This window comes from Coregonus clupeaformis, chromosome 33 (assembly GCF_020615455.1).
Source record: "Coregonus clupeaformis isolate EN_2021a chromosome 33, ASM2061545v1, whole genome shotgun sequence".
NCBI classification, from domain to species: domain Eukaryota; kingdom Metazoa; phylum Chordata; class Actinopteri; order Salmoniformes; family Salmonidae; genus Coregonus; species Coregonus clupeaformis.
Window position 1 is genome coordinate 13,578,425 of NC_059224.1, and position 12,639 is coordinate 13,591,063.

Sequence of the window (12,639 nt, forward strand, 5' to 3'; positions counted from 1 at the left end):
GAGGAGGAGGGAGGGAGGGAGGAGAGGAGGAGGGAGGGAGGGGAGGGGAGGAGGAGGGAGGGAGGGAGGAGGGAGGGAGGAGGGAGGAGAGGAGGAGGAGGAGGGAGGGGAGGAGAGGAGGGAGGGGGAGGGAGGAGGAGGGAGGAGGGGAGAGAGGAGGAGGGAGGGAGGAGGAGGAGGAGGGAGGAGGAGGAGAGGAGGGAGGGAGGGGAGGGAGGAGGGAGGGAGGGGAGAGGAGAGGAGGAGGGAGGGGAGGGAGGAGAGGAGGAGGAAGGGGAGGGGAGGAGAGGAGGAGGGAGGGAGGGAGATGAGAGAGGAGGGAGGGAGGGGAGGAGGAGGAGGAGGAGGGAGGGAGAGAGGAGGGAGGAGGAGGGAGGAGGAGGGAGGGAGGGGAGGAGGAGGAGGGGGAGGAGAGGAGGAGGGAGGGGGGGAGGAGGAGGGAGGGAGGGGAGGAGAGGGAGGGAGGGGAGGAGAGGAGGAGGGAGGGAGGGAGATGAGAGGAGGAGGGAGGGAGGGAGGAGGAGGAGGAGGGAGGGGAGGGAGAGGAGGGAGGAGGGAGGGGAGGAGAGGAGGAGGGAGGGGAGGGGAGATGAGAGGAGGAGGGAGGGGAGGGGAGGAGAGGAGGAGGGAGGGGAGGGGAGATGAGAGGAGGAGGGAGGGGAGGGGAGGGAGAGGAGGGCTACAGCTGTGGCCATATCGCTCAGGATTGGTTGTTTAGGAGGATTCGTGTTGTTATTTGTTTCTGAGGACAGAGATGTCACACCTGTGCTGCTTCGTGTTTGTATACCTGACAGCATCCATTACTGTAGTAGTCCTACCTTGTATTTTAGAAAACAGGTTACGTGTCCCCAAAGATATTTGGGTTTTAGAGAATGAGCCTTATACTTCACAAATACTTAATGAACCATTTTGAACCAATGCATGCTCTGTAGTGTAACATTACACCTGGAGAGTGAGCGAAGAGCAGAGCAGCGCTGGAGAATATGATGCTCAGGTCATTTACTCTGAGTGTACAAAACATTCCTTGACATAGACTGACCAGGTGAATCCAGGTGAAAGCTGTGATCCCTTATTGATGTCACTGGTTAAATGCACTTCAATCAGTGTAGATGAAGGGGAGGAGACAGGTTAAAGAAGGATTTTTAAGCCTTGAGACATTTGAGATATGGAATGTGTATGTATGCCATTCAGAGGGTGAATGGGCAAGACAAAAGATTGAAGTGCCTTTGAACGGGGTATGGTAGTAGGTGCCAGACACACCGGTTTGTGTCAAAAACAGCAACACTGCTGGGTTATTCATGCTCAACAGTTTCCGGTGTGTATCAAGAATGGTCCACCACCCGAAGGACATCCAGCCAACTTGACACAACTGTGTGAAGCGTTGGAGTCAACTTGGGCCAGCATCCCTGTGGAACGCTTTCGATACCTTTTAGGGTCCATGCCCCAACGAATTGAAACTGTTCTGAGGGCAAAGCGGGGGGTGGTTCTTAATATTTTGTGTCACTCAGGGATAGGGAAAAAGTGAGAAGTGAGCAATTGAAACTGCCACTACTGTCTCCCGCTTGGTTCTATCTGGCTCTCTGTGAATGAAGAAGCCTGTATGTAAAGGGCACCAAAATGGATTTGCGAGGAAGGACATCCCCATGTAAAGATATCTCAGCCTGGGTGTGTCTGTCCCAAACGGCACCCCATTCCCTATGTTGCCTGGTCAAAAGTAGTGCACTATATAGGAGATAGGGTGCCACTTGGGAAGCATCCTGGGCCTCGGCGGCAACCAGGGATCACAGTGCACATATTTCATCACGCAGGCTGAACGGGAAATTAGCGTTTTTTTCACCAGGTCTACTGTATAGTAGTGTTGTTTTCACCAGGTCTACTGTATAGTAGTGTTGTTTTCACCAGGTCTACTGTATAGTAGTGTTGTTTTCACTAAGGTCTACTGTATAGTAGTGTTGTTTTTACTGAGGTCTACTGTATAGTAGTGTTGTTTTCACCAGGTCTACTGTATAGTAGTGTTGTTTTCACCAGGTCTACTGTATAGTAGTGTTGTTTTCACCAGGTCTACTGTATAGTAGTGTTGTTTTCACCAGGTCTACTGTATAGTAGTGTTGTTTTCACCAGGTCTACTGTATAGTACTGTTGTTTTCACCAGGTCTACTGTATAGTACTGTTGTTTTCACCAGGTCTACTGTATAGTACTGTTGTTTTCACCAGGTCTACTCTATAGTACTGTTGTTCTCACCAGGTCTACTGTATAGTACTGTTGTTTTCACCAGGTCTACTGTATAGTACTGTTGTTTTCACCAGGTCTACTCTATAGCAGAGGTGGGACAAAGTCATTGTTATGCAAGTCACAAGTAAGTCTCAAGTCTTTGCCCTCGAGTCCCGAGTCAAGTCGAGTCAAAGATGAGGCAAGTCCCAAGTCGAGTCAAAAGTCAAAGCCATCAAGTCTCAAGTCGAGTCCAAAGTCCTACATTTTAGTTTCGAGTCATTTCAAGTCCTCTTAGCAAGCCTTTGCAAGTCATTACAAGTCCTCGTAGCAAGTCTTCTCGAGTCATAAGGCGCAAGTCCAAGTCAAGTCACGAGTCATTGATGTTAAAGTCCAAGTCGAGTTGCAAGTCTTTGTACATTTTGTCGAGTCGAGTCTGAAGTCATCAAATTCATGACTCGAGTCTGACTCGAGTCCAAGTCACATGACTCGAGTCCACACCTCTGCTCTATAGTACTGTTGTTCTCACCAGGTCTACTGTATAGTACTGTTGTTTTCACCAGGTCTACTCTATAGTACTGTTGTTCTCACCAGGTCTACTGTATAGTACTGTTGTTCTCACCAGGTCTACTGTATAGTAGTGTTGTTGTATGAATAGCAACATCCAAAGAGTCGATCAATTCGTACAATGTTATATCCTACCCCATCCTACCCCTGGTAAAGATCGATGTCAAAAAATCCACAGGGGTTAATTCCACTTTTTCCCCTTCCTTCTTACTACAGCTCTCTGTCCCACTCATTGTTGAACCTTTAACCTGCATTTTTTACTTACCAACTGCTACTGGTGTTATCCCTAAGATTGGGAAAGCGGCAGGTCCTCCCCCTACATAAAGACGGAGATCCTTCTGATTTAGATCATTACGCCCAATCTCCAAGTTATCCAGCCAATTTCCAAGGAACTAGAATCCCTGACCAACTGCCAGCTAAGAACTTTAAACTTCTCACTCTATTCTAAATATGCACCAGTCAGATTGTAAATCTGGACATACACTGTAGCACTGTTTCAGACGCTATGCTTGTTTTAGATGATGTGCTGAATTGCCTAGATCATTAAAAAAAAACATTGTGCTGCCCTATTTATAGACCTTTCCATGGGATTCGACACCATTGACCATTCCTTACTTATTCATAAACTATCTGAAATGGGCCTGGGCAATAATTATTGCTAATGGTTTAAGAGCTATCTGACAGACAGGACACTGTGTGCTTTCTGATGGTGTCAAATGTAGTTTTCTCAATATTACGAAAGGTGTACCGCAGGGTATGTATTGGGACCTGTTCTCTTTCTCTAATATTGGTCTACAGTATGTTTTAAATCCTTAAATATTAGTCTGTACGCAGACGAAACGGTTATGTATGCCATTGCACCGATTGTTGACCAAGCTATGTGAGAGCTGCAATCTGATTTTGTTGCATTACAGAAAGTTATCTTGTTGTGATTAGTTGTTGTCAGTTGTTATTAGTCTCATCCTTCAGCTCCATTCAACACCTCCCATCTATCGCTTAACACCATCCATATTGGATTTCTATTTGCCATATATTTCTCAACTGTACTGTGATGTTTCACAAAAGTTCTGAACCCTTCTTTTGTCATTGTTTCTACAGATTGTAAATTGAAAATAAACATTTTGCTAAAAGTATTATGATATTATTGATCGATTGACTATGACTTTTCAGATCACCCAGTAGTGCTATCTGCAGGGTTAGCTCCAGGTAAATATTGCAATCCTTCAGCCATTCCTGGACCTGTGACCAAAAACAAGCTACAAATGGACAGTACCAAAACAAATTATCTAATGATTCTGTCTCTTCGCAGCAAAATCTGCAGAGCTGGGAAGATTGTATCCCCATATAAATAACATTATATTGGTAGAAAGAATTTTGTGTAACAATCTAAATTGAAAAAGTCTAAGTTTTGAATCCGGCGTTGTTTTGCGATTCAGTTCATAAACACTGTGCCATGGAATCGTACGTCAAAAATATCTTCCCAACTATTTTGCAATCTATATGGGACGGCTGTCAATCCTTTGGTCCTTAAATAAAACTGGTATACTTTTTTATTTATCACAATGCAGGGCCGACAGACAAGACTTACTTTTTCCCCCTTCCACTTCCCTCTTCCATTTTTTTGGGTAGAGCAGACATTTCCATATGTTTTTGTTAGCTGCATGTGCGACATAACTAATAATAATAATAATAATAATAATAATAATAATAATAATAATAATAAAAATAAAAAAACAATATATATAAAACAAATGAAAATTGAAAACATACTCTCTTTATTTTTTTTATTTTTTACATTTGAAAGAAATTACAAAAAAATATATAAAGTGGGGAAAAAAAGTATTTAGTCAGCCACCAATTGTGCAAGTTCTCCCACTTAAAAAGATGAGAGAGGCCTGTAATTTTCATCATAGGTACACGTCAACTATGACAGACAAAATGAGAATTTTTTTCCAGAAAATCACATTGTAGGATTTTTAATGAATTTATTTGCAAATTATGGTGGAAAATAAGTATTTGGTCAATAACAAAAGTTTCTCAATACTTTGTTATATACCCTTTGTTGGCAATGACACAGGTCAAATGTTTTCTGTAAGTCTTCACAAGGTTTTCACACACTGTTGCTGGTATTTTGGCCCATTCCTCCATGTAGATCTCCTCTAGAGCAGTGATGTTTTGGGGCTGTCGCTGGGCAACACGGACTTTCAACTCCCCTCCAAAGATTTTCTATGGGGTTGAGATCTGGAGACTGGCTAGGCCACTCCAGGACCTTGAAATGCTTCTTACGAAGCCACTCTCGGTTGCCCGGGCGGTGTGTTTGGGATCATTGTCATGCTGAAAGACCCAGCCACGTTTCATCTTCAATGCCCTTGCTGATGGAAGAAGCTTTTCACTCAAAATCTCACGATACATGGCCCCATTCATTCTTTCCTTTACACGGATCAGTCGTCCTGGTCCCTTTGCAGAAAAACAGCCCCAAAGCATGATGTTTCCACCCCCATGCTTCACAGGAGGTATGGTGTTCTTTGGATGCAACTCAGCATTCTTTGTCCTCCAAACACGACGAGTTGAGTTTTTACCAAAAAGTTATATTTTGGTTTCATCTGACCATATGACATTCTCCCAATCCTCTTCTGGATCATCCAAATGCACTCTAGCAAACTTCAGACGGGCCTGGACATGTACTGGCTTAAGCAGGGGGACACGTCTGGCACTGCAGGATTTGAGTCCCTGGCGGCGTAGTGTGTTACTGATGGTAGGCTTTGTTACTTTGGTCCCAGCTCTCTGCAGGTCATTCACTAGGTCCCCCGTGTGGTTCTGGGATTTTTGCTCACCGTTCTTGTGATCATTTTGACCCACGGGGTGAGATCTTGCGTGGAGCCCCAGATCGAGGGAGATTATCAGTGGTCTTGTATGTCTTCCATTTCCTAATAATTGCTCCCACAGTTGATTTCTTCAAACCAAGCTGCTTACCTATTGCAGATTCAGTCTTCCCAGCCTGGTGCAGGTCTACAATTGTGTTTCTGGTGTCCTTTGACAGCTCTTTGGTCTTGGCCATAGTGGAGTTTGGAATGTGACTGTTTGAGGTTGTGGACAGGTGTCTTTTACACTGATAACAAGTTCAAACAGGTGCCATTAATACAGGTAACGAGTGGAGGACAGAGGAGCCTCTTAAAGAAGAAGTTACAGGTCTGTGAGAGCCAGAAATCTTGCTTGTTTGTAGGTGACCAAATACTTATTTTCCACCATAATTTGCAAATAAATTCATTAAAAATCCTACAATGTGATTTTCTGGATTTCTTTTTCTCAATTTGTCTGTCATAGTTGACGTGTACCTATGATGAAAATTACAGGCCTCTCTCATCTTTTTAAGTGGGAGAACTTGCACAATTGATGGCTGACTAAATACTTTTTTCCCCCACTGTATATATACAGTGGGGAGAACAAGTATTTGATACACTGCCGATATTGCAGGTTTTCCTACTTACAAAGCATGTAGAGGTCTGTAATTTTTATCATAGGTACACTTCAACTGTGAGAGACGGAATCTAAAACAAAAATCCAGAAAATCACATTGTATAATTTTTAAGTAATTAATTTGCATCAATCATGTATCAAATACTTGTTCTCCCCACTGTATATATATATATATATATATATATATATATATATATATATATATATATATATATATATAAATAAAAAAAACAATTGTAAAGTGGTTGTCCCACTGGCTATCATAAGGTGAATGCACCAATTTGTAAGTCGCTCTGGATAAGAGTGTCTGCTAAATGACGTAAATGTAAATGTAAATGTAATAACTACACCAGTCCTACCATTTACGAAGATTATACCTTTTTCAAAAAAAAAATCTAAACATCATGTTTTTTTACCAATTAGTATATTTGAGTTTAACCACAATATTTGTTGCATTATTTGTTCTGTAGTTTCTGGAGGATTAAATTGAAATTGCAACCAACTTTCTATGGCCTGTTTTAGAAAAAGTGTTATTTGGGAGATTATTTCCTTTTCAAATAACTGAAAGTGAGAGGTTGTAGTCTGAATAAAGGGGAAAAGGCCATTCTTGAACATGGGGTGAGACAATCTTACTAATTTGCTAGAGAACCAGTTCGGATATAAGTATTTTTAATTCTATGCGCTATACATTTTGCTAGAATTTTTGCATAACAACACTGAAGTGTAAGGGGCCTCCAATTTTTAAATGTCAAGTCCTAGGTGATGGAGATCAGATCCCCCTCTTCCCTGAAACACAAACACTCAGGTCCCCCGTTGTAACCATTTTCCCAAGCTTCTCCGTGCAGTCAGAACTTTGATTATTTTGTGCCACCAGGGCCACAATAATCTGCCCCTTCTCTGATTGTTCGAGTGTGACCCCCCCTCCCCATGGGTTACTGCAGCCAGTGTGGCCAGCACTGCCACTACCTAGGTGGGGATACCCCACCGGAATCCCCACCGGCTAGGTACAAGGTCGTCAAGGTTCTCATTAGCAGCTTTGAGAATGTCCTTGTATATTATGCTCTCCCATCAGGGGACTCTGGCTTTGTAGGACCATCCCTGCCAGGCAGGCTCAGAATCTCCATCGCTCTCCATCTCTCGCCGTCTCTCTCTCTCTCTCTCTCTCTCTCTCTCTCTCTCTCTCTCTCGCTCTCTCTCCGTCTCTCGCTCTCTTTAAAATGTGCATTTTAAAGTGAGGCATGGGGAGGGGTTCTACGCAGGTTTTGCCATTACAGATAGTCTACGGTGCTTTGAGTGTGGGGATTTGGGGCATAAAAGCTTTGCGTGCCCACATATGACTGTAAGTCGCTTTGGATAAAAGCGTCTGCTAAATGGCATATTATTATTATTATTATTATTATTATAAAGGCCGTAGACAAGGTGAGGGGACAAGCGCCAGTGCAGGAAATCGAGGTCAACGTGCAGGGGCAGAGGCTGGGCCTAGTCATCCTGTAGATGTTGGTGTAGATGAGGCTGGGTCTAGTCAGGCTATGAATGGTGGTGTAAATGAGGCTGTGTCTAGTCATGCTATAGATGGTGGTGTAGATGAGGCTGGGTCTAGTCATGCTATAGATGGTGGTGTAGATGAGGCTGGGTCTAGTCATGCTATGGATGGTGGTGTAGATGAGGCTGGGCCTAGTCATGCTAGAGATGGTGGTGTAGATGAGGCTGGGTCTAGTCATGCTAGAGATGGTGGTGTAGATGAGGCTGGGTCTAGTCATGCTATAGATGGTGGTGTAGATGAGGCTGGGTCTAGTCATGCATAGATGATGTTGTAGATGAGGCTGGGTCTAGTCATGCTATGGATGGTGGTGTAGATGAGGCTGGGCCTAGTCATGCTAGAGATGGTGGTGTAGATGAGGCTAGGTCTAGTCATGCTATAGATGGCGGTATAGATGAGGCTGGGCCTAGTCATGCTATAGATGGCGGTGTAGATGAGGCTGGGCCTAGTCATGCTAGAGATGGTGGTGTAGATGAGGCTGGGTCTAGTCATGCTATAGATGATGGTGTAGATGAAGCTGGGTGTTACAGGAGGGGGGTCGCAGTTCCGGAGCGACCCACTAGGTGTCATCCTCCGACAACCTTAGGCACCTCCTCACTCACAGTCTGGACTAATCATCATCCTATTGGTGTCACCTGTGTCCATCTGTTCACCTGTGTATTTATGCCCCTCACTTCCCTGTGTTCCCTTGCTCAGTTTTCTCTGCTAGTTTCTCTATGTCCAGCAGTACTACTCAGTGTCTGATCGGAGACCTATCTACAGGTACTTGAGAAGTGTTCTCCCTGTTTCGTTATTTGTTTCAGTCTTAGGTAGTATTTTGTATATTGGCTGTCAGCCGGTTTGTGGAGACTTATTTGCTCCGCCTTTCTTTTATTGTGATAAGTCAGTTATTTTGTATTCTGGCTTCGGGACCACCAGTAAAGTTCCTTGTTGCACCATCTCTGCCTACTGCCTACTGTATATCCTGCACCGCACCTGGGTCACACCTCACCCAAACCCTTACAGCTGGGTCTAGCTACGTTATGGATGGTGGTGTAGCTGAGACTGCGTCTAGTCATGTCATGAATGGTGGTGTAGATGAGGCTGGGCCTAGTCAGGTTATGCTAGTGGATAAGGAGATTATAGTGGGGAAGGGGAAGCGACTAGGGGGTGGAGGAAGGTGTCATGCGGAAGAGGAAAAAGGGGGGAGAAGAAAGGAGGTGGGAGGGAGAGGCTGGTGTGGTGAAAGGCACTAAGGAGCCTTTGCCTGGTGTTGGGGGAGGCCCAGACTAGAGAGAAAGGGCAGGTGGTCAGGATGGGAGATGGAGGTGAGGAGGAAGAAGGTGAGTCTGAGGAAGAGGACGATGAGGAGACTTTCTTTTCAGACTCCTCCTCAATGGGTCCAGAGCTGACAGCCAGTCAGGCAGAGGGGTCAAAGTACACGGTGAGGGAACTGTCAAGGTTCCTGAATGAGACTAAAGGGAAAAAGAAGGTTAATCTTGAAGCTTTTATTTGCGATCGGGAAAGTTTATAAGATCAGTACAACACGCTATGAAAAATGATGGGCATGGTGTCCTCTCACCCAGGAAACATTTTAGGTTGAAGAAGTGGGTCACAACTGTGTGTAAGGGTCTACCTTCAGACGCTGTTTAGATTAATACATTTTTTCTGGCACTGGGGCTTTTTGAGCTTTGCTATTGGTCTCTTTATTTGCTGGCTTTTCTCCCACTTCTTATGGCGACTCTTGGGTAGGCTCGCTAATATAAATGCCGCCAGAGATGTGGGAAAGAGGAATCTGTTGGGTGAATATGTAAAACAAAAAAAAGTACAGGTGTTGTTTCTACAGGAGACACATTGTGATGTGGTGAATGAAATCGATTGGTGGCTCTGGTGGAAAGGGGCAAGTGTGCTGAGCCATGGAACAAATGTTTGTGCAGGGGTGGCAGTCCTTTTGCAACGGGTCTGGCCAGAAAATGTGCTCCTCAAAGGAGGTTTGTAGGGGTGGACTGCTTGTAGTAAAAGCAGAAATTAACAACAGGGGTTTTGTCCTTATAAATGTGTATGCGCCTAACACAGGGAGAGAGAGGGGGTTTCTGTTTGGGTGTCTTAGACAGGAACTGTCATAGGTAGCGCCTGAGGAGACACTGGTGGTCGGCGGGGACTGTACGATGGATTTTACGAAAAACAGAAATGGGGAGGAGCCTCATTCAGGCTCAGTGGGAGTGTTCAATCAATCAATCAATCAATCAAATTGAATTAATAAAGCCCTTTTATATCAGCAGATGTCACAAAGTGCTATACAGAAACTCAGCCTAAAACCCCAAACAGCAAGCAATGCAGATGTAGAAGCACAGGTGTTAAGGGACATCATTAATCAGTTTGACCTACTGGATGTTTAGAAAACTAGACATCCCAACACAAGACAGTATACATTGGTGAAGGTCTTTGGGGCTAGGGTGAGTGCAGCCTGACTTCATCGGTTTTACATGTCCAGGCATCAGAGCAATAGGCTGTTGGGTGCTACCATTCTCCCGGTGGGTTTTTCGGATCACCACATAACCATGGCTCGGCTGTCTATATCACCAGGGCCTCGTTAGGCATCCTATTGGAAGTTTAATGTAAAGCTCTTACAAGATGCCACTTTTTGCTCAGGTTTCCAGACTTTTTGGGAAAGGTGGGGGCAGCGAAGAGAGGAGTATGAGTCTCTGAGTCAATGGTGGGATGTGGGAAAAGTCCAAATTCATATTTTCTGTCAACAGTATGCAGCTCTCTCATCCTCAGAGGCTAGGAGAGTATTGGCGGAAGTCGAGCGTAGTATTAGTGAGATGGAGGTAGAGCTGGTGGGGCAAGGCAATGTAGGCCTCCAGGCTAATTTAGCTGAATTACGTAGGGACCAGGCCAGTTGTAAGAGCTAGGTTCTCCATGCTCAAGGAGGTGGATGCTCCCAGCTCCTTCGTCTTTGGTTTGGAAAGACAGAGCGGTGAAGCCAAGGGTATGCATTGTCTATGGTTTTTCGGATGGGCGGGTGGCCTCTCTGGTGGGGGAGATGCGGGAGTGGACTGTGGAGTTTTATACTGAGTTGTATAGGGCAGAACTGTGTGATCCTATGTGTGCTCAGATTTTGTTTGCAGAACTCCCTAAGCTCTCTGTTGTCCCATGAACTGGCAGCGGCCGTAACCCAGATATCCCCCGGCCGTGCACCAGGGGGTCGATGGACTCCCCAGTGGAGTTTTATAAAAAATCTGGGGAATAATTGGCTTCTTTTGCATGTTGTGTGAGTGCGTCGGGGTAGGAGAGTTGCTGATGAGCTGCCATCGGCGGCTCTGACTCTCCTGCCCAAAAAAGGGGACTTGTGTGAGCTTAAGAACTGGAGGCCTGTGGCATTGCTCTGTGCGGACTACAAGATATTTGCCAAGGTCCTCGCTAACGGACTGAAGTACCATCTGGACTCTATAGTACACAAGGACCAGACATATTGTGTACCGGGACACTCAATCACGGACAGCTTGTTCTTAATCAGGGACATGTTGGACTTGTAGAGAGTTTCTAATGTGAACTTTGGACTGGTCTCTTTAGAGAGAGGCTTTTGATAGAGTGGACCATGAGTATCTGTTTAATGTGAGGTCTGTGTTTGGGGTTTGGGGAAAGGTTTTGGCCTGTGTGAAGATGTTGTATGCTGGGCCGTCATGTATGGTCAAGGTGGGAGGGGGGCTCAGTAGGCCAGTCTGGGTGAGGTGGGGCATTAGACAAGAATGACCTCTTTCGGGACAGTTATATACACTAACCATTGAGCCTTTTTTGGGCCTGCTACGCAGGAGACTGCAGGCAGTGTGCTGGACAGGCATTGGTGTGTTGACAGGCATAGCAGTGTCGGCGCATGCAGATTACGTTTCTGTGATGGTCAGGGATGGGCAGGATATGCAGGCACTAGAGACTATTCTGAAAGTGTACGAGGGAACTTCATCAGCTAAGGTGAACTGGGGCAAGAGCAAAGCTCTGTTATGTAGGGCATGTAGGGATAGGGCCCCCGCTCTGCTTCCAGGGGGTTTGCAGTAGGGTTGTGAAGGGCTTAACATTTTGGGGGTGTATCTGGGCTCGGAGAGGTGGGTCAGGAAGAACTGGGAGGGGATGTCACAGGCAGTGGTGTCAAGACTGGCCAGGTGTAGGTGGCTCCTGTCCCAAGTGTCATATAGAGGGAGGGTGCTGATAATCAACAACCTGGTGGCATCTTCCCTGTGGCATAAACTGGCTGTCCTCAACCCCCCGCCGGGCTGCTCGCAGACCTGCAACGCAACCTGGTGGCATCTTCCTGTGGCATAAACTGGCTGTCCTCAACCCCCGCCGGGCTGCTCGCAGACCTGGCAACGTAAAGCTGGTGGATCTTTTCTGGTCGTACCATCACAGACTGAGGGCGGCAGTGTTGTATATGTCCATACACTAAGGAGGACAGGGCCTTTGGAACTGGAGAGCAGGGTGGCTGCGCCCGACTAAAGGCGGCGCAGAGACTGCTGTACCATACTGATGTTGGATGGAGGGAACCAGCGTGCGTGCTGCTGGAGAGAGGTGGCGGATTAGGGTTGGACCGGCAGCTATTCCTCATGAGGCTGGAGGGGCAGGGTACAGCAGGTCTCTCTGATTTTTACTCTGCGGTGCTGAGGGCCTGGCAGCTGCTAAGGCCCACACTTGAAGGAGATGTGGAGCATGGGCTGTGGGTGTGGAGGAGCCTATCTTCCACAACCCAGCCATCCTTTGAGATTGATTCAGTCGGCCACACTGCAGAGGCGACTGATGGCAGCGGGTTTACTAAGGCTGGTGACCTGCGGCTGCTGGGGGAGGAGGGGTGGAAAAACCCCGGAAGTCCTGGCAC